This window comes from Myotis daubentonii, chromosome 9 (assembly GCF_963259705.1).
Source record: "Myotis daubentonii chromosome 9, mMyoDau2.1, whole genome shotgun sequence".
Taxonomy (NCBI): domain Eukaryota; kingdom Metazoa; phylum Chordata; class Mammalia; order Chiroptera; family Vespertilionidae; genus Myotis; species Myotis daubentonii.
In genome coordinates this window covers 73836195-73860122 of record NC_081848.1, presented here as the reverse complement: position 1 = coordinate 73860122, position 23928 = coordinate 73836195, and the positions used below count along the sequence as shown (strand labels likewise).

Below are 23928 nucleotides of genomic sequence, written 5' to 3'. Positions count from 1 at the left end.
ATCCATATTTGCCCTTTCTCTATAATAGAAGTGTCAGAGAGGAAAGAAAATTTGTAAAATGTATATTAAATTATATATAAATTGATTAATAAACAATAACAACATGATATACGTTGTGCCATATTCTGTTGACAACGCCACTTTCTTTCAGCTTCAGAATGTTTACAAAAACAACCAAATTCATGATTGACAATGCCATCAAAACACATGTGTGAGATTGGCACCAGCAAGAGCTTTATATGTATTGAACATGAACAAGTCAACGTTTATTTTTAAATTGCCAGTGTGTGTCACATATACCAGCCGGCTGGTCAGTTGGATGGTCAGACGGACGGGCAGTTGGTCACTTAGCCTTTTATATATATATATAGATATATAGATAGCCCATAATAACCCATGTAGTGCCTACCACACAGTATATCTCAATAAATATATGTAGATACAAATATAAATAAATAAAAGTATTGTAAATGAGAAAATAATCAAGACAATTATTCCAACAGTCATATAAAACAGAGAGAGGAATTATTATTTTTTTTTTACTGTCTAAAGTTTTACATAGTTCTCCTTTTTCTCTAATTGACCCCCCCCCCCCAGCCATTCCCACCCTAGGAAAGCCCCCACTGGCCCAGTGTCTGTGTCCATTGGTTATGCTAATATGCATGTGTACAAGCCCTTCGGTTGCTCTCTAACTCCCCCCTCCCTACCATTTGTCTCTGGATCTATTCTTGTTCATCAAATTATGTTGATCATTATATCCCACATATGAGTGAGATCATGTGATACTTATCTTTCTCCAACTGGCTTATTTTGCTTAGCATAATGCTCTCCAGTTCCATCCATGATGTTGCAAATGGTAAAAGTTCCTTCTTTTTTATAGAGGCATAGTATTCTATTGTGTAGATGTACCACAGTTTTTTAATCCACTCATCTGCTGATGGGCACTTAGGCTATTTCCAAATCTTAGCTATTGTAAATTGTGCTGCTATGAACATAGGGGTGCATATATCCTTTCTGATTGGTGTTTCTGGTTTCTTGGGATAAAGTCCTAGAAGTGGGATTATTAATTGCCACTGTTCATGGAGGCTACATGACTGCAGTGCCCAATGTGGGAGACCATCCTCTTGAATAGTGAATACACAGGTGATTTTGATGACTTAGGCAGTTACACCTAGATTTTCAGAGTCTGTATCTGTTGAGGATGGGGGTTAATTCTGATTATTTAGAAGGACATACTAGAAGTAGCCTAAATCATGCTACTGTTAAGTTTTATTATACATGTGTATGTAGGTATCTATGTGTGAGGAGAATGGCCAAACTTACATATCATTAGCTCTCATTCTGCTCTAACCAGATATAACCCATATATCTATTCAATATGGCTCCAGAAGGGATAGCTTTTCCATAATAGGCAACAGGTAAGAGGTATAAATCTATGGAAAAAGTTATACTGCCCACACTCATGAACAAACAAAATCCTAGTCATAGAGCCTTCCCTTACAAGAAACAGTGGTGGCAGCTGCCTATATCAACTCAATCTCTCAGTTCCCACATCTTTTCAGCTCCAGAAAGAAAGCCAATGTTTATGAACTTATTACCCATGCCTTGAGCAATCCTAACATACTATACAAAACTGTTGTTGCAGCTGAAATGGCTTTTTATGTTGCCTTTGATGTTCTTGCAAATGGATTCATTTGAGAGTTGAAATGGAGAGTTGGAATGTGGGAACATAAGCACAGGTAGAGCTGATTTCTAGGCTGTGGGAAACTGTGAATCTGGAACAGTCATGCATAAAGCCAGGCACACTGACTTTCCAGAATGAGAGAGTCAAGGGATTGGCAAGTTACTTTTCCTATAATTAAAACAGCCTTGATTTCCTAAAAGAGAACTTTAATGAATTCATTAGTCATACCGGATACCAATGAGGCCTGACTTCATCAGCTAAGTTTATCATTATGGATTTATCTAACCTCCCGGTCATCTTAGGTAACTAATGATTCATTGAGTGTTTCTATGCCACTTGAGTCATATTAGGGGTAAGAGCTAGACTTAAGTTAAACTTTAAGTCTGTAAACTTCATAAAATTTGTTGTTCTTTCATTCCACCTCTCCCCTATAGACTTTGTCATAAATACTCCTATATTGACCAGTCCCATAGCAACATCTACATATAGCAGTTAGGCACTGATTCTCCTTGGGGCACTCCCAGTGAAGGGAACCAAACTTCCAGGGAAACCCATGGCTCTCCATATCTGACAATGCTATTAGACACCGAAACCAATCCTGCATTTCAACAACAGTCCATGTTCCACTCTCAGGAATTTCCTAGAACATGTCTAATATCTCCCCTATAGTGTGTTAAAAGAAACATTAAGAAAATTTAAAATCATGACTCTTATGCACATATAAAAAAATTATTTTGTTCAATATGACATTAGGAAACCAAGAAGGTGTTATACCAGTCCAAAGTTGAAGTCAAAACATAACACAATTACATGGAGTAAAAGAATATTGAGCTAAATTGCAGTTGTTGGGGAGAGAAAAGTCAATTGAAATTCCACTGGACAAGATATACTTTGCATAGCCATCAGCTACCTATAAGTTACAGAGGTGCAAAATAGTTCAAAGACAATGAGTAGGACTGTAGTGGAATAGCTTGGATAGGTGTGCTCTAGAGCATAGTTTTTCATTGAAGTACTGCTTTTCTAAAAATATGGATACAAAAATCCTAATACTTTCTATACAATTCTAAATTACAAAAAAAAACACCCTAAAAAGCGAAAGATTTTATCCTCTATAATAAAGAGGTAATATCCTATATAATAAAAAGGTAATTGACAGTCATGCCCTCGCACAAGATGGCTGCCCCCATGTGGTCAAAAGATGGCCACCACAAGATAGCCGGCAGGGGAGGGCAGTTAGGGGTGACCGGGCTGGCAGGGAGGGCAGTTGGGGGGGACCAGACCTTCAGGGGAGGGCAGTTGGGGACAATCAGGCTGGCAGGGGAGCAGTTAGGTGTCAATCAGGCTGGCAGGGGAGTGGTTAGGGGGTGATTAGGCTGGCAGGCAGAAGCAGTTAGGGGCAATCATGCAGGCAGGCGAGTGGTTGGGAGCCAGCAATCCTGGATTGTGAGAGGGATGTCTGACTGCCGGTTTAGGCCCGATACCACCAGGCCTCTAGTTTTATATATTTGGAATTTATATATGTCTCTTAGTGTCAACACCTATTTATTTTACTGTAGAAATACTAATGCATTTTATTACAAGTATTACCCCAGATACCTCTGAAAATGTTACATAATATATACTAGATTTACATATTAGCTTCTTAAAATAAAAAATAAAAATAAAAAATAAAAAAACCTTCTGGCCGAAACCGGTTTGGCTCAGTGGATGGAGCGTCGGCCTGCGGACTGAAAGGTCCCAGGTTCGATTCCGGTCAAGGGCATGTACCTTGGTTGCGGGCACATTCCCAGTGGGAGATGTGCAGGAGGCAGCTGATGGATGTTTCTCTCTCATCGATGTTTCTGACTATCTCTCTCCCTTCCTCTCTGTAAAAAGTCAATAAAATACATTTTTAAAAAAAAATTAAAAAAAACCTTCTGAATCCTTAAACCCATTTAGAGACCTGAGGATGGTATACTGACAACTGTGGTCAGCTTATGCCTTAGTCAATTGTATGAATATCTTCCTAACTTCACAATCAATGATTTTAGTTTTGTAGCCTGATTAACCAATGTGGGGTTATTTATAGAGTGCCGGGAGCCGGTCCATCCTTGCTGTTTCAAGGGACCTGGCATATATGGCATACTGTTCTTAATATGTTTGCTCACCTTCTTGGCACTATGTGTTTTAACCAAGGTCTCCTCTCTGAGAAAAGTTGTTTCCCCAGGTAGGGATTTTCCCCTGAAGTTAGGGAGGGAATAAAACCCCTCAACTAAGTGCCAGGCGGGTAATTAATCACTTTAACTACGAATAATCATGCTTAAACTATATAATCTTTACTCCCTGGAATGGAGATAAGAAACGCCCTAACCTTTGTAATAGAGATTGATAGGATGGAATCAACTGGTATAAATACAGATGTAACAAGACAGCAAGAGACAGAACTTAGAAGACAGAACCAAGAGAGACAGAACCTAGGCACAGAACCTACAAAGAACGTTCTCTAGAAACAGAAGAACTTCGCTGGAGAGAACATGGCAAAAGATCCTGGACAGAAACTGGCCTCAGAACCTAGAGACAGAACCTAGCGAGAGAACATGGCAAAAGATCCTGGACTGAACCTGACTACAGAAATTGGCAAGAGAATCTGACTAGAACCTGGTGACTGAACCTGGCTGGAGAACCTGGACAGAACCTGGCTGGAGAACCTAGTGAGGGAACATGGCTACAGAACCTGGCTGGAGAACCTAGTGAGGGAACATGGCTACAGAACCTGGCTGGAGAACCTGGAGAACCTGGCTGGAGAACCTAGCAAGACAACATGGACACAGAACCTTGCTGGAGATCCAGACCAGAACTTCGCTGGAGATCCTGGCTAGGCTGCTGATCAACTGAACGCTGTCTCCGTGTCATTCCTTCTTCGCCGACTCTGTCCACACCTTTGGGGACCCCTGGACCCGCTGGGGTTGGACCCCAGCAATAGAGGAAATAAGAAAGCTACAAATCAAGGCTTTCTTTTCTGTGTGTGTGTGTGTGTGTTTTCTGAGAACCAGTTTTTAGACATTTACCAGCTACCACCTCCCCCAAGGGTTTCAGATAGGGGATTATGCACCTTGATCCCAGCAATTTGCACATGATATGTGAGAATAAATACACTATATTTCCTGTCCTTAAGGAGTTCACAGTATAGTGAAGAGCTTGTGGTTTAGTAAATACATTTATATTTCTATAAACATCAGATTGTTCTAGGATTTATGTTTCCCCAAGGTGGCTGTTTCATAATAGACATCTGTGTCTACTGTTCATCATAAAATAGATTAAATCTAAGTCAATTCAATTTAAGAACTATGCAGGAATGTGAGGCCACTCAATGCAGCATAAGACATAAATGGTAGATCATATTCAAGATTTAATAGAAATGTGAAAACACACATTTTACTTAGAAATAACTTTTGATAAAGGCTAAAAGCTAAAGGTTAAATGGTTTTTAGAGAGCAAAGATTACATAATCAAAACACAACTTGTTTATATTATATGTACCATAATGTAGACATTAATATTAGCCTTGTCTTTAATGGGCATTTTAAAAATGTAACAAACATATATTTAAATGCTTAATATATGTTCCAGGCACTTTGCTGCATATCAGAGTTTCAACAGTAAATAAGCATTGCATCTGTTCTTAAGAAACTTGTATTCCAGTGGGAAAGTATAATATAAGCATATAAATATGATAATACATCATAATGCCTAATATAAGAGGACTGGGCTGGATACTGATAGAAACAATTAGATCTGTGAAAAAGAGCTGGGAAAAATCTTTTCAAAGACAATACCATGAGGAAGAATTAGACTTTGCCAGAGAAGAGATAAAGGCCATGCAAGTCAGAGGAAGTGGTGTTTAGCAAAAGATACGAGACAGATTCAAGAATGGAATGGGGTACTAAGATTTGTGTATGTCTTCAAGAGAGAAGATTAACTTAAAGTTGAGCTTTAAGGCTTTTGTATTCTTTTGTTTTGATTTTTGTTGTTGTTAATCCTCACCCAAGGATATTTTTTCATTATTTTTTATTTTTATTTTTTTTAGAGAGAGTGGAAGAGGAAGGGAAAGACAGAGAAAAACAATGATGTGAGAGAAACACATCAATTGGTTGCCCCTGCATGTGCCCCAATCAGGGCCTGGACTGGGGAGGAGCCTGTAACCAAGGTACGTGCCATTGACCATAATTGTACCCGGGACCCTTTGGTCCCCAGGCTGACGCTATATGCACTGAACCAAACCAGCTAGTGCTCAAGGCTTATTTTGTATATAAAAATCTTAATAAGGAGAAGATAATATGAAAAAAAAGGAAGAAAAAAAAGAAATCTCCTGGATACACAGCTATAAAGTTTAGGGCCCAAAGCTTTCTGAGCTGATCCGAAGTCTCTAGCACCTTGCCAACAGAGAACATTTCCTATTTGTGGTTTATCTTCTAAACCTAATGGAGCCTCACACATTGTAGTAGGCAATCATTAAATACATGGTGAAGAAGAGAAAAATAAACACTAAAACGTGGGAATGGTCATTTCATTTTCCATTTCGCTTTGGCTGCTGTAGTATGCTAGCTCTATTCTTTCAAGTGCTGGAATTATCCACCCTCTTGGTGCACTAGACTCTGATCTCTCTCCCTATTGAACTCATCTCCTAAAACTCGCCATCCATCCTTGAAGTCCAACTACCTGGCCCTCCTTGTAGTTGCTGAGCACAGCAGGTAGAAGTTCCTTCAAGGACATTCCCTGAGGGCATTTGTTTTGCTGCCTTCTCCACTGGAATGCCTACACTGATCTCCTCCTTAAAGATAGCATCCTCCTGCCCCAACACTCTCCCTGACTCTGCTCTATTTTCCACACTCTGACATTGTGTCAGATTTGCTTAACTTTCATCTTCCCCCATCTAGTAAGCCTATGCAGGCTGATATTTTGTGTTGCTTACTCTTTCATTCCCAGCTCCTATATCAGTGCCACACATAGAGGGTACGTAGTAAAGTTTCATTAACTAAAATGAATGAAAGAGTAAACTGCACTCCTTGTTCATGTGCTTTGGGGAAGTTTTTTTGCGAGCTTTTTAAAAGCAAGCACTACATGTTAATAAACTTAAAGCAAAAACAAATAGGAAAAAATCCTTAATTATAAACAGAATTAAAAAAAAAAACATGGAAATGCTTTACAGGAAGTAAATATATCTTTAAAAAATGAAGTACTAAGGAAAATCAACAAAATACCAAATCAAAATAGTTGCCCACCCAAAGGCCATTTTCCCTTTCTTTCTTAAAAATCCTAGTTTTAGTTTGGGGCTTATAATGAGCCCCAAATAAAAGACTGAGTTCCCTAGAATCCTTTGTACTTAGGTATGGTCACATGACTAAATTTTGACCAAATGGAATATCAGCCGAAGTGTCCTATGAGAATTTCAAATATGCTGCTCTAAAGAAGAAAATTCAGAATACAGATATCTTCGGAATGCCCTATTTACATTGCCTTTCTGCTTCCTGGAATGTGGACGTGATGGCTAGAGAGTTAGCGGCCATTGTGGTTCATGTTTTGACCTTGAAGCTTACCAATTTATTCCAGAATACCAGGAAAGAGACAGAGAAAAAGCCTGGATCCCTCATAATTTTTCACAGACATCATACCAACTCTGCACTATAGCGGCCCCCCCTTTATCTGAGAAGGCAATCCAGGATCCCTGGCAGGTGCCTGAAACCATGGATAGCGCCAAACCCTATACAGACTCTGTTTTCTTTCCTGTACATATGTACACTTCTGATACTCTTTGGCATATCAGAATTGCCAACATCACTACTTTTGCACTTTGGGGCCATTGTTAAGTAAAATAAGGGTGACTTAAACACACAAACGCTGTGATATTATGACAGTTGATCTGATACCTGAGATGACTACTAGTGATGAAGGGTCCAGAGCTCAGACAGCATGCATACACTGGACAAAGGGATGACTCATGTCACGGTCGGAATGGACAGGGATAGCAGGAGATTTCATCAAGTTACTCAGAATGGCGCACAATTTAAAATGTATGAATCGTTTATTTCTGTAATTTCCCATTTAATATTTCCAGACGGCAGTTAACCATGGGCAATTGAAATCACAGAAAGGAAAAACATTGATATGGGGGACTACCAAAATTGTCCATGGAACAGAATAACCTGTACATTTGCTTTTCTGCTATTTGCATGAAGTAAAATTCACATTTCATGTTACTATCTTAAAATATCCCTAAAGTTGTGTTTATTTGCCTGACAATGCATTTACCAGATTGGGTAGCAACCATACATGAAACCACGCTTACCAGACTTGTTAATGAGTCTGAGTAATTGAAATAGGTACTGTTGTAGCATCACTGTTCTTACTGCGATTATTGATATATTCACCACCTGTTTAGTAAAGGACATCTGCTAATCTTCATGATTTCACTAAGTCCTGCATAAATATTAATTAAGCACAATAGCTCTGAAAAACAAACTAAATGCTTGTTATTGTGGACTTACGAGGAAAGAACTCAGGATAATTACATTCTCCTTTTGGAAACTTCTAGTAGTTTGTAAATACACAACTTTTACAGGGTAGGCAAGATAAATACCTGAAAATATAAAGACTGTAAGAGCATTGCAAAAGTCTGGGAAGCTACGAGGAAGCTAAATATTTGGGAATTACTAAATGAGACCTTAGATCTATCCTAGTCTGTACAAAGAGTTAGATTGGGGCTTTGCTCCCAGTCAAAAGATAATAATTTCCAATGCTTCCAATGATATCCACAATGTATGGCATTCTGTTAAGCTCTTTACATTTATTAAATGTAAACAACATATACATTCTTTATGTATAATATATGATATAAACATCACAGAGGCCCTATAAAGTGGATACTATTACTATCTTCATTTTTAAGGTGAGGCAACAGAGGGGCAGATGCTACATAATTTACTCAAGTTCCCACATCCAGTCAACACTGGAAGCAGAACTGAAATCCAAGTGGGAAGGTCTAGACTCACATGCTTAGCCATCAAGTTAGGTTACTCCTACAAGATGGCATGTGAAGGAACAATAACTTGGGAGGCAACCACTGAGAAATGCTAGCGAAATGGCTGAGTAGAAATACTTCCAACTAAAAGAAACTGGCAAATGATACCCAAGCCATAGAGACTGGGATTGAAATCTAGAGACATCTTGGTACCAGAATGCCAGCAACACCTCCATGTGTTTCCTGCCCTGCCTTTTTGATAAAAGCTGAATGTACTACACCACTTAAAAGCTAACCTCAATGTAGAGCACCGATTCTCAACATATTTTACAAAAGACCAGTAGACCAATATTTTGGGGAGTGTCTCATGTAATTTTCTATAATAAGTGTTAGAGTAGCAATGTTCATAAATAACATCTTTATTCTCACAATTAGGAGATATTCAATGTTGTGCCTCGTCAGAGTTCTTCTCACTTATTGGCCTTTTGATTGTTTTTGAGTAAGAACAAAAGGAATGGCGTTTTGGCTAATGTGATGAAACTTGGTGTTTCTGGCACCCATGTGGATATAATACTGAACATTATCTGTGGGCAAAAGCCCTGGGAGAACTGGTGTAAGGGGAAAGGACACCATATTGAAGTCAAGAGGCCAGGAATTTTGGCTCAGCTATTCAGTAGCTGAATGTTATTAAGCAAATTCCTTCAAATGATGGTCAACTCCCTTTCCTAGTAGGCAAAACAAAAAGGGTGTTATTAGTTGGAACACCCTGATCCCCAGGATCTTCTTTCTGTCAGAAAATCATGATGTTCTGGTATATAATCCTCCTACTCAAAGAGCTGTAAGCATAGGCTGGTCTCATCTCAAGTGGCAGAGTGAGATTGAAGCATTGAATACATTAAGAAGGAGTTCCTTTCCTACATGTTGCTAAACTGATTGAGCATCTACTATGTGCCAAGTTTTCTATAATATGTTTTACATACTTAGGAATCCTTACTTCAACCTACATGGAAGATGACAGTTTCAAATATAATCTCAAATGAGCAAAAGAGGAGTTCAGAGAGAATTTAAGTATTTGTTCAGGCTCACACATCTAGAAAATGGCAAAAAAAAAGTAAGCCCAGACATAGGTTATGAGCTGGAAAAAAAGGGAATTTAAAATCAGACCTGTCATACTCCATGCTGTGGACTCTAGTCCATAGCTCTCAGAGCTACAATGGCTGTTGAACAACTTCAGAAAAATTCATTAGTTTGATTAGTCCAATTAACTGAGGAACTGACATACAAAACCAGGCAGGAAACCCCTGCTGGGTCCAAGAAATAAATAAAAACATACCCCTGACCTTGACCATATGCATCAAGAGGCCCATGGAAATTTTCCCATGCAGTGAAAAACACTAAGGCAGTCTGAGAAAGGACCAAGCTCAGTCATGGCTCAAGAAAGAAACAAAGGAAATAATTAAGAATGGCTTTAAAAGGCCAAAAAACAAAAGCGCGAGGTCCAAGAACAGGCGCTCTTTGGCAAGCCCAGAGGCCAACGAACTGAGAGAGAAATGTGCAGAGCATTCAAGAAAGCAGAGAGGGGCAAGGTCTGTGGGCTCAGGGGCATGGCCTTCTTTGTTCACAGCTGGCAAGGAGGTTCATCTGTTTTTTTGTTTTTTGTTTTTTTGTCAATAAAAGAAGCAAATAAGAAAAAGATGGGGACATTTCCCTTCTTATTTAGTTGCATGTATGCTTATGTGGTTGCATGTACTTTACATAGTATTAAAAGGTTTAAACAACTACTACTCAAACATTGATGCTCTTTATATATTATCTTGGGGTGCTGTTCTCACCATCCACTGCTTTGGGTAAAACTATTTAATTAAGTGTCAACGCAAATGTAAGTCTTCATCTCCTTCTGTTTCTTTTTGCATTTCTTTCTTCTTTTTTCTTTCTTCTTTTGCATAAATATGCACCTGTAAAATCTCCAGATTTCTACTATGATTTCAGAGCTGTGCAGAGACTTTCATATTTGCTGCCAGTATAGTACTTGCATAATGAAGATGAACTTGACCACTTCATTTTTGCAGGATGGTTGACAGAATCTGGCTATTCTTGTAGCAACCATAATCTCCCATGTCCTCAGGGCTAAAATGCACACTTGTTTGTTTTCCAATGTTAGTCACCCCAAAAGATGAAGACACCAATAGAACACTGATTTTCTTCATTCTCTCCCTGATTATCCCTCTGTTCTGTGAGTCAAGCCTTGGCCTAGGAGGTACAAGGAGGCACAATCTAAGGTTTGTCTTTCTGTCCAACTGGACAATATTTTCTAGAAAAAAAGAAGACAAAGCTTTCATGATACCAAATGGATCATTTTATAAAAATCTATTTTTATTGATTTCAGAAAGGAAGGGAGAGGAAGAGAGAGATAGAAACATCAATGATGAGACAGAATCATTGATCAGCTGCTCCTGCACGCCCCACACTGAGGATTGAGACTGCAACCCAGGCATGTGGCCTGACCGGGAATCGAACCATGACTTCCTGGTTCATAGGTGGGGGCTGAACCATTGAGCCACACCAGCCAGGCCCAAATGGATCATTTGATAGGAACAGGTTGGTTATCTTCTGAAAGGGGACAGAGAGGTGGAAGAAGGGAGACCAGGGAACAAGGACAGCCCAGAAAGAACACAGAATTGCAAGAGAAAGACCCGGGGGCTTCCCAGAAACTAGAATAGGCATGAAATCTTTCTGTGAAATTCCCCAGTTATGAAACAAAAAGTGAACGTGAAAACAAATGGCATCCTCAACATGCCTGTCCCTGTTCTGCACCACCAGGAACGGAGTTGGTAACAAGTCATCGGAGCAATGGGAAGACCTCAAGTCCTTCATGGGGGTGGGGAGGACTGGGCTGGACAAGATGATGGAGTCAATCCTTTAGAAAACACTAATTACAGGCAGCCGGCAGCAATCACAGAGCATCTGAGGAAATCCAGGATCAGGTTCAGGTCTGGGGAAGGAAGTCATTAGGAGGCTAATCAATTTTCCTCTAAGCTCATTAATAATGGTATCTGGTTGCACATAATCTGTAAATTATGGAAGATCAAAATTTGAAAGTGGTGTGGTTGGGAAGACTGAAGGAACACAAGGGATAGAAAATCTATTTTATGACACCATATGGAGTTAACAGGTCAAATAATTTCTTCCATTTCCTACTTATATATGCAGCAACTTTAGAAAAGAGATAAAAGCTCACATGTATTGAGCGATTACTCTGGTTGAAGCCTTTAATTGTTTGTTTACATGGATTATGTCATATAATAATCATAATATGTTTATAACATATTTAATATTAATATCCCCATTTTATAGACAAGGAATCTAAGGTTGACTAAAAGTAAGTAACCTTTTTAAGAAACAGTAAATACAGCTAGTAAGTAAAAAAGCCAGGACAGAAAAATATTATTTTCAGGTATTAGTAAATTATAATTGAGAGAGACATTGTGATGGGGGAGACAGATTTTATGGTCAAACAGGCTCAGGAAGAGTCCTGGGATTATCATGTATTAGAAGTGTGTGTGTTTATGCAAATTTTGGTATCTCACCAATTTTCTTATCTTTAAAATGAAATCATTACTAGCTACCTTGCAAGTCTGGTATACATATTAAATGAGATAATGCATGTGAAGTGCATAGTATATAGGACAATAATGATAATAGCTGCTCTTCACTGTTTTGTGCTTTTAATGTATTTATTAAATGTCACTGAAAAATGACAGGCAGTATCAGTATTTTTAAAGACCTTGGCATACAGTTGGCATTCAATAATGTTCATACCTTTTCTCATCCTTTTCCATCTTTCTTCATATAAAAACTATTCATTAATGGGATAATTATCTGATTAATTAAGTAAAATAAGAAAGCTAATTTAGAAGGCAGCAACTTCAAAATATTAAAATTTAATTGAATTAAAATATGGCATATATATACATATATACACACACACACATTTTCTTAATTTAAAAAAAATTAAAAACTGGGCATTATAGCTACCACTGCAACATAATAAAGTTTCTTTTAAAAATGAAATCATAGGCAAAGCCAAAATCTCGGATGAAAGTCTGATACATAGTAGGTAAGTGTCACTATGTGTCACAAAGATTTAACATATGACAGGTATTCTTTAGTGAGATGACATGCAAGATAAGACTAAATACCTGAAATTACCTTAACTTCCTGTACAGTGTCATGTGGCCACTGCCCGTTATTCTAAAAATGCTTTGCATTCATCTCTCCTTCTGTACCATGATCTATTATTCTTATTAATTTTACATAAGTATCTGCCTATATAAATTGGCTTATTTTATTTCATAATAATACATTTCAACAACATTTGAATTTTATAGATCAACTCAATCCCAAGAAAATAAAATAGTAAGTTTGCTGGGACAAGGACAGACCTAAAGAGGGTGCGCCTAAATATTATTTAGTTTTGTCGGTAATGTAAGTCCCAAGATCTTCTTAGAGAATCACAGAGCATTTAAAATTATAGACACAATTATAAAATTAAAATGTGGCCAGAAAAACATTCTAGCTGACCTCTAGGTTGACAATTTTAGAGGAAGGAACAGGCTAATGTAGCATTTGAGTCTTAAACCTTGACATTAATTTTAAATATAAATATACTAGTTAGCACATATATTGCTAAATATATGTTTATGTATACCACTTAAATATTAATAAATAAGTGATATATATATGAATAAATTAAACCAAGGGTGGAGTTCCTGATTCCTCATGATGGCCATGGCCATTCTGGTCTCATTCACTTTGTCCACACACTCACTCTTGCATCCTCACTGGCCTCCATACCATTCCTCTTTTAAGCCATGCTTCCCACACTCACGGTCTCTGCATTTCCTAGTCCCTCTCCCTGGAAATTTTCGCTCTAAATATAGCTTGCTCTACATAGCTTGTTCTTTCACGGTTTGTTTGTTTGTTTGTTTTTTGTTTGTTTATATTTGCCCAAATGTTGTCTCAAGCTGTCCTCTCTGACCACTCTATTGGTAATTGCAGTCATTGCTCTCTGCCCTGCCCCCCTCCTCAATATACTTCCCCACTCTTATAGCTCTCTAATAGACCTTCACTCTCCAAATGGTAACCACTACCCCCGTGTGGCTATTTAAGGTTCTTATTACCTCAATTGTTATTATTACAGTGTTATTATCTCTGTTACATAGTTGATAAAACCGATACACAGAGAGGGTGAGTGCTTCACAAGTGATGGGACAGTGACTAAAACTCGGGCATTTTGACTTAAGTTTCCTTCCTCTTAGCCACCAAACTTTATTGTTTCATTGGAAGTACTTGACCCTGGGCAAATTATTTAACTGCTTGGACACCCATTATTTTTCTCCATTAAATAAGATACATGGCAACTCAAGATTACTGGGCACATTAAATAACCTGTAAGGGTTAGTTACTATTCTTATACTTTTATTAAAACATCCGGGTACCTTTGAAAGGAATGGGAAAAATTCCTTGTGGATGTCAACCATTTACTGTATATCATAACCATTTTCCCATGGCATTACAATTTCTTTGTAAACCTTATTTTAATAACTGCAGCGTAAACCACATATGGATGTGTCATAACGCATTTATTCATTCCCTGTACCTCTAGGCATTTAGATTGCTTCTGAATTCAGTTTTCACTTGACAACAAGCAATGCATTTCAAAGAAACATTTCCTGAATATTCAGTAATATTTATCCATCACCTCCCATGTTAAAATGCCTGTAATAGAAAGTTCAGGTAACACAATGAGTGCTCATTATGGGTTGGGATGGGTCCTCAGGGAGGATGCCAGACTAGTGCCGTGAAGGCTCAAAGGAAAGAAGGGAATTTCCTGAAAAATATAGATCTTGGCTTAGCAGGGAAGCTCAAGGTCTGATTTTCAGGAGATTCTTGTAGAGTTTCAATAGGTAGATAATGTCAATGGAGCAGAAGGAGTACACAGCATGTGAGAAATGGTGGTAAAGGCAGAGGGAGCCCTTTGGGCAAAAGCTGGAAAGTGGCCAAGTATGACCTGAGTTGTCACCAGCCTGAATGCATCAATAGCCCCTGTTCTTCACCTAGGAGAAGGTGAAGAACTAGAGCAAAGAAATCATAGGAAAAGGCTGGAAATACAGGCTGTTTCCATAGTATAAAATACTCGGTGTGGCAGGATAATGAGTCCATTTGTTATTACGATTGGAATGGGGAAATCATGATAGACTTCGTTGAGTCCAGTGGGTACCGATTAAAATAGCAAAAACAGCATCACACCTTATCTTGTCGCCAGAGAAGCAATTCAGGCCTGGACTAGTTGGAATGCAAGAGATGAAATGCATAAAGAAATCTTAAATATATGAGAAAGGATGTCTACACTTAAGTAAGCATAGAACACGAGAACACAAGTGTCAGTGTGACGCAAAGATTCAGAACAAACAGAGACTACCAGGTCAGTAGGATGGCTCCTTTCAATTTCACAATCTCTGCCATGGCTGAGTAGGGAGGCTTAGGGAGGATAAAGAATCCCAAACTCCCACTCAGTAGAGGTCTGGGTAATGACTCCACTACTTCTTTTTAGAACTCCCTAAGAAGCAACCAAACCAAGGCTAAGCTCAGAGTGTCTATCCAGAGCAAAATGTCTGCAAGGTGCCTTTCTCATTTGCATGATTGGACAATCATTAGAGCACCGCTATTTCCTAATGTCACCTAAGAGTCCAGACAAGATGCCAGGAAGAGGTGTATCTGCAGAATGAAATGTGCCAACCACAATTTTATCTGCAGTGCCTTTTGGGAAATTAATTCCTTGCCCCCTTTCCAAGACCTTCCGTTAAAGTATCCCTTTGCAAAATTAATTATTTTTAAATGACTGCATATTTTCCATCCCACTGTAAGGAGACTTCAGTTTCTATGACTTATCCTACGACGCTTTAGCCTCTACCTACAATTTAATTTTATAAAAGTTTTCTCTTCTAAGATTAAAACCATTATTTAAATAAACTGATACATGGTTTGTAAAAATTAAAAGTAGCTTTGAATGCTTGTGTGTTTGTGCATACGTTTTACACAAAGAGATCATATTGGAGACTCGAGGTATGTTTTACCCAATTTAGCTTTACATTCCTCAAGTGTTTTAGCTTCCAGTATTTCCCATGAGATAACTTTCAAAAATCCAATAGCTTTTTATTCTATAGAGGCTGTCAAATACTCAGTAGCCTCCACATTCATTAAAATCCTTATTATATAATGTTGATCTGGGTTATATATAATTCCAGCTCCATTTAGCATTTATATGTGTGGATAAATTGCCTCCTTATATCTTGGGCTTTATTTAATAACCTTTAATCTATTTGTATATGCCACCAAATCCAATTTTTTCATTACTTGCCTGGCTTTTTCATCTTTCTCCAATTTAAACTTTTCAACACTTGTGGTGCCCATAGTAAATGCAATATGACAAATTCAATTTATAAAGACAAGGCAACATAGCCCAAAGATCATGATTTTTAGACCCAGTTAAACCAGATTCTTATCCCAGCTCTTTTATCCACTATCTATATGTATGTAAGAAACGAACCTACTCTTTCCTATAAGCCTTCATTCATTGATTAATCTCTATAATTTAAATAATAATCATAATTTTTTCTTAAGATTTGTTGTTGGGATAAAATCAGATAAAATATGTAAAATCCTTAGCCTGCATAAAGTAAGTAGTCAATAAATTACTGGCATTTTGTCCCCAAGACAAATTCCCCATTGACAAGTAGCCCATAATGTGGCACTTTCCTACACTTCCCCTAATTCTAATGATACAGTCTGCTTTGCTCTTTGTTATATTTTCTCAGTTGTTACCTAAAGGGCCACTTGAAGGCATGTTTTATGGTTCATCAGTATTGGAGTGACAGATAAAAATGCCATGGCACAAAAGCTAACAACTCATACTCTCCAATATTCCTCTCCTGGCTAATTCCCACTTCTTAAGTCTTAGTTTAAGCATTATCTTTTGGGGAAATATTCCCAGAAATGATTCCACCCCCACATTCAGTTAGGAGAATCTGCAGAACATTTAGTCTGTCATGATATCTGCATTGTATCTAAACTATAATATAATTACCTCCCCAGGTCCTGCGCCCCCTACAACTTGGAGCAACTTCATATAGAGGGCATGCTTTAACCCATTATCTCTCTCTATCATCTAGAACCAATGTAATACTGAATAGGCATTGAATGAATTAAGCTATTCTGATTGGAAATCATCAATATGCAAGAAGTTTCATGAACTCCATTCACTTACTTTTACTTATTTTACTTCCATAGCAACATAAAGTTAAAACATCCCCCAAAGCTTATTTTGTTTATATCCCATCAAGTGCTATAGGGTGGAAACCCACCCGGACAATGCCAGATAGCTGGAGGCCCATCCATCCTATTAAAACAAAATGAAGTTATCACAATAACCCATAAGAATCTGTGGATAGGCCATTATTATTGCCTAGGACTTGAAGTAATTATAAGTATAAAGAGACCAATAAAAGCTATTGTGGGAATGAATTTCTATAATTTCCTATATAAAACCATGAGTAATGCAGTTGAAGATACCTGGAACATTATTCTTAGAGAAACAGACATAAATTATTTGAATAGCAAAAACCTATATCCTAAGAAATCAGAAACACCAATCAAAAAGAATATATGCACCCCTGTGTTCATAGCAGCACAATTTTCAATAGCTAAGATTTGGAAATAGCCTAAGTGCCCATCAGAAAATGAGTGGATGAAAAAAGCCGTGGTACATCTACACAATGGAATAGTATGCACCTGTAAAAAGTAAGAACTCAGCATTTACAACAGCACCGGATGGACTGAGAGACTACTATGCTCAGCAGAATAAGGCTGTCAGAGAAAGATAAGTATCTCATGATCTCACTCATGTGTGGAATCTAATGAACAAACTAAACTGTTGAACAAAACAGATCCAGAGACACAGAAGCATGGGACAGGCTGTCAAATTTCGGAAGGAAGGTGGGAATGGGTGGGTGTGAATAGATCAACCAAAGACCTTGTATGCATATGTGCATAACCCATGGGCACAGACAATAGGGTTGTGAAGGTCTGGGGTGGGAGGTGGAGGCGGGCTAGAAGAGGTCAATGGGGGGGGGAGGGAACATATGTAATACTGTCATTAATTAAAATTTAAAAATAAAAAAGTAAAACCTTTGCCATGAACTAGCCTGAATTCCATTTGGGAAATAAAGTGGAAAATATTGATGAGTATGGCTTCTTGAAGACTTTGAATTAAGAGATTAAGCCAACTCTGGTGCCAACATGAAATTAAATAAATGAAAACATAATATGGTAAGCTACAAGGAAGTGAATTTTCCTACAAAAATGAAGCTTCCAAGTAGATTCTATAGTTCTATGTTTATTTCTTCTTCTTTTTTTTCAAGAATGACTGGCCACCCATATGTGTGGTAATCATATTGTCTTGAAGTGTGGTATCAAATTTTAGCTACATAATTAGTGGAGGATATAGATTTTTTTAAGAGATGTACCTTTTTAATGTTTTTAATTGAGAGAGAGAGAGAGAGAGAGAGAGAGAGAGAGAGAGAGAGAGAGAGAGAGAGAGATTTGTTGTTTCACTATTCATTCATTCATTGGTTGATTCTTGTATATGCCCTGACCCGGAATCAAACCCACAGCCTTGGCATTGGAATGAAGCTCTAACCAATTGAGCTACCAGGCCAGGGCCTAGAGATGTTCTCATTCATTATATAAACACTTCCTTCTCTGTCTCTGGTCTCTGGAGGATTGCCTTCTACATAACAAACCCTGAACATGCATCCTGATTATTGCTGACATCTTTCTTTATATTTAGCTTCAAAATACTATATCTATAGCTGATTTCTTACTATACACATGTCATTATCACTATTCAAAGCAAATAATTCTACCTGAATTATCTTATATAATTCTCCCCCAAACTACATGACCTAGAAATTATCAGTTCAGTTTTTGAAAAACATTACCTTGAGGCTCAGAGAAGCTCGGTGGCTTGCCACAAATCATACCGTTCGAAAGGGGAATTTGGCTTGGGTGTTTAATCTCAAGTCACCTGATTCAAAATCCAGAATTCATTCTATTGTGACTCAGACTACTATCCTATTCTACAGCAGCAATTTTAGGCTGGATGAAATTATGCCAATGAATCATTTTTTGGAACTTTCTTTTGGCCAGCTATACAGAAAACCTCCATGTACTTCCTATGAGCAATTTTCCACAATGCCTCAACACAAACACAATAATGCATTCAACTCCAGTCGGTGGTGGAGGTGGTTGTTGCCTTGGTAAATGATATGGATTGTTGCCAGTAATATTTCCCTAGCATAGCGGTGGCTCTAAGACTCTATCTTTTTCTAGGCCCAATGGGATGAAAAGTCATTTACGATATTTCATGGAACAGTAATAATCCTGCTTATACTTGAAAAGGTTTAAGTTCAATCACAAACCATTTTTCCTTAGTTCTTGGTCACATTCCAATGATTCTATATAGAACATCTATAGTGAAGCAGTCTTGTATGTTGCAAAGAATACCGGGTCTAAACAGTCTGGGTTATACTTTGGAGTCTGACTCTAATAAGCTCTACAATTTTGGGGGAAATAATATCTGACCTCAGGTAACATGAGGGGCCAGTCAAAAGTTCCTTCCAGGATTGAATGTAGTTCATCACACACACACACACACACACACACACACACACACACACACACACACACACACACACACGCCTGCATGTGCTGTACATTTTGCACTTAACAGCTATTCAAATCCCTATTAACTTGGAAGGTATTTATTTAGAAGTAGAGAAATAGCAGTTCTCTGATTTCATAGTCTTTTATCTCAGGATTATGGAGGATCTTACATCATTCATTAATTAAGTCCAACCGCCCCCCACTTCTGAAAGGTGAGCCCTGAAAGGCTGTTATTTTCTGCCGTCGCCCATATGGTACCATGACATGATATTAACTTTGGAACACAGTGCACCAAGAACCCAGCAACTCACAGGAAGAGCATCCTGGGGACACCCTGTGCAAATGAACTGCGGTGAGGGAGTGGGGAGGAACTGGAATAGAGAGGTATGTGATTTTAATGGTGCGATTCTCTGGCAGATGAAGTTGGTTTTAAAATTGAGAATAATTTAATTCACTGGTAAATCGATGATCTTTCCTCATCCACCTCCTCCCACTGGATCATTAAACCCTGTAAAACTCATCCCATATTGATCCCTCTCATTCTATGGAAGCAGGTGATGTTCCTTTGAAGAAGACAATGATGATGATGGTTTGGGATCTGTTTACATTTCTTTTCTCTTTCCCCAGACACAACTTCTAGGCAAAGTTAGAATTAGGTCAATGAGTTTACCACTGATGCTATCCCTCACCACATGTACATATCTGTTTCAAAAAGTCATAGAGCTGAAGCATAGCACAGGTTTGTTAGTAACCTGGAAAAAATAGGTAGATAGAGGAGAGAGGTATCAAATCTGATGGTGATGGAAGGTTTGCAACTTCTCACTGGGATGCAGTACCAACACCAGGATTTTTCAGTCAATTATTTCTTATTGAGAGCAAAGAGTTATGTAATTATACCAACAATGGGTGTTAAAAAGAGAATAAAGGAGTAAAAGAACATTGAAAAAGAAAAAAAAAAAGGACTGCAGAATAACATAGGTTTCTAAGCATGGTTATTTGAGAAATAAGAAACCTGAAACAGAACATGGATTTTAATTTTATAGGATTGTTTAAAGCTATGCTACAATAAGAAAAAAATTACCCCTCAGGACAGACCAGCTGTCTGCAAGGTGAAGAGCATAATGAGTCATATGTTACCCCATATAATCCAGAGAGCAACTTGAATGGTAGGTTTATTTATTAATTTTTAATTAAAAAGTGTTTGTGTTAATCTTCACCTGAGATTATTTTTCCATTGATTTTTAGAGAGAGAGGAAGGGAGGGGGAGAAACACACACAGAGAGAAACATAGATGACACACATCAATTAGTTGCCTGTTAGTTAGATTCCACATATAAGTGAGATCATATGCTATTTGTCTTTCTCTGACTGGCTTATTTCACTTAATATAATACTGTCCAAGTCCATCCATGCTGTTGCAAAGGGTAATATTTCCTTCCTTTGTATGGCAGAGTAGTATTCCACTGTGTAAATGTACCATGGTATGGTGATTACCAGAGGGAAAGGGAGCTAAGGGGATGTAGGAGATGGTAAACAGGGGATAAATGGTGGTGGAAGGAGACTTGACTTGGGGTAGTGAACACACAATACAATATACAGATGATTGAATTGTAACCCTAAAACCTATTTAATTTTATTAAACAATGTCACCCCAATAAATTCAATAAAAAAGAAAACATATTAATGAAAGAAGAAGTAAGTCCCATTGTCAATGTTTCCTTTAGCATTCTGGGAAATATTCTGTTTAGGGTGGCTGCACATATCTATTTGCTCAGCAAAGCTAATTTTAGCTGAGGACAAAAATATGTAGAGAGGAATGACACATTTTTGCTAACAGTGCTAGGCTATCATGCCAGATCAGGCCCTCCCCGTCCCCCGCCCCCCGCCTAAAAAAACACAAAAAACACCCATGAAATATTGAGACACATCAGAAATTTCAATTTTTTCAGAAGAGAAGAAAATTATCACTTGGGAGCAGAAAAAAATGATCCATTTACTTCAGAAATATGCAAAGCAAATTTAACCTCTTTCTCTACCTCTTCAAAGAATAAATGTTTTCCTTATTTTTTCCTCTCCTCCAAGCAGCCTTTTCCTCTGTAGCTATTATACTATTCCAATTAAAACCTCATATTTTACAGACATAGCTAAATTTTTCATTTTAGCATATATTTAATATTAACCCCAGACCACGTATTTTCCAGGATATACAACAACACAGTTTAGGCTGAAGTTTCCTTTGGTTATATTGTGGATTTGTGGATTATCCACACATTTAGAAACCATCCACATACTTTATAGATGTACAATTTTAAACATGTCAGACAGATACCTTCTGGTCATGTGATACTGGGAAATTTATTTAACATCTCTCTAGACTGGTTGTTAAAGTAGGCCTCATGACAGTGCCTGCCTCTCATAAATATGCAGATGAAATGAAAAGATCTTTGCAAAACATTTAGCCCAATACTTGGATCATAAAGAATGCCTACTTATTATTTATGATTGCATTATTATTGCTATTATTTGTGTAATTTTAATAGTTTTCCTGTCTAGCTTATCTTCAAAATCTCATCAGCCATCTACTACCTCTCTAGATTCACTGAAAATGTTTACTTAGAGGCTATACCATACTTCTAAGTGCTGAAGTAAAGCCATTACCTGGATATAACTTAAAGCCCATGGAATATGAAAATCAAGTCATAGGGGGCAATTGTGGAGAGGAAACATTTTCTAGTGAAAGTCCAGATAAGTCTCTAGATAAGTCACATTACAGTTATAAAAAAGACATAAAGACTAAAAATTGTTTTCACTCTAAGAAAAAAATCAAAAGACAGTACCAATTTTTATCCTCCCTTTGTTTATAAATCAACATGATACCATATTTTTTATCTCTTCACAATTTTTTTAAAGTAAAACAGTTTTAACAAAAAGCATTGTACTAAACACACACACACACATCCACACACAATAGCTAGACTCTATAGCAACATGTCATCTTCAACCCAATTTCATGAACCTGTTCATGATTTGAAGCCTAAACTTACTTACATGGTCTTCGTTAGTTAGTTAGTTAGTTAGTTAGTTAGTTAGTTAGTTAGTTAGTTAGTTAGTTAAACTTAGTTTTCACTCTTATTTTTCCACAAGGTATAGGTTTCTCCAATTGCATGTCCTTTGCTGTTTGTATGGGATGCCAGAAAACTGTCTCCATATTTCCATAGATGACCATGACAGGCATAAATGCTGAGACAGTTATACAGCAAGTGCCCAACAAAGATGCTGGCTACATTCTGCCCATCACGGCTTACAGTGGAAAAGGAAAATTTTCTTCATTCTATGAAACAACTATCAGAAGGACACTGGTTCAAAAGTAAACAAACAAAAAACTCCAACCATTCAAAGACCCAGGCTTTGTTTTTAAAATATCTTGGCCTATATTTAAGAAAACTAAGTAGACAGCATGAACTTAAGAAAATACAAGGAATCTTTAAATCTCAAGTCAGCTCTTGCAGATGAAAAAGGAATTCTCTAAACAGAACAGCAGTTGCTGGCTTAAGGAACTATAGGCCCTGCCAAATTGTAATATAGCCTTACATACTCGTCTGCAATTATTGTTTTTCTCATATGACTGCACAGCTCCCATAGAAAGAGATAACATTAAAAAATGAATCTTTGCTCCCCCTGGAACTTGTGATGCAGAAACAACACTCACCAGTATTTGCTAACTTTTCTTTCCTGGGCCTAGAGAAGACTATAACGCCTTAGCACCCTCCCACCACTGCCTTCACTGTTAGGTGGGGCCACATGATTCCTGACACATGGACTGTAACAGAATATAAGTGTGTCTCTTTTAAAGGAGGCAGAGAGCCCAGCCAGCATGGCTTAGTGATGAGCATCGACCCATGAACCAGTAGGCCACTGTTAGATTCCTGGTCAGGGCACATGCCCAGGTTGTGGGCTTGATCCCCAGTAGGAGGCATGCAGAAAGCAGTCAATCAATGGTTCTCTATCATCTTTGATGTTTCTATCTCTTTCTCTCTCTCTCTCTCTCCCTTCCTCTCTGAAATCAATAAAATATATTTTAAAATAGACTCTGGTTATATTTTAGATTGTACACATTTCTTTCATGTGCATTATCTCATTTGACCCCTCTGGCATCCTTATAAACATCATCACAAATAACTTGTCATATGTCATCTAGGTAATCAGTGTCTGAGAATCTGTATCCCAGTGGTACAAAGATGCTTTCCCTTACAAACAATGAAAAGGCTTCTCGTCCTGTAGCCAATGAACTCTCCAACCTCAGAGTGCTCTGCATTATAAATTGAATTTCAAAAAATCACATTATTTAGCAGTGATAATGAATATCAATGTACCTGTAAGACAGAGCTTTACAAGACTAGAAAGATTTACATCTGATGAGCTTAAGGAAAACAGATAAAAAATAAATAAGTAAATAAATAAGTAA

The 23928-nt window shown here is 37.8% G+C and overlaps 1 protein-coding gene across 4 annotated transcripts in view; it reads right to left on the bottom strand.

The window, feature by feature from the left end:
* The window catches only part of LRRC4C (leucine rich repeat containing 4C), a 994437-nt gene that overhangs the window by 73549 nt on the left and 896960 nt on the right, over positions 1-23928 (bottom strand). The gene's annotated exons all lie outside the window — the stretch shown is intronic.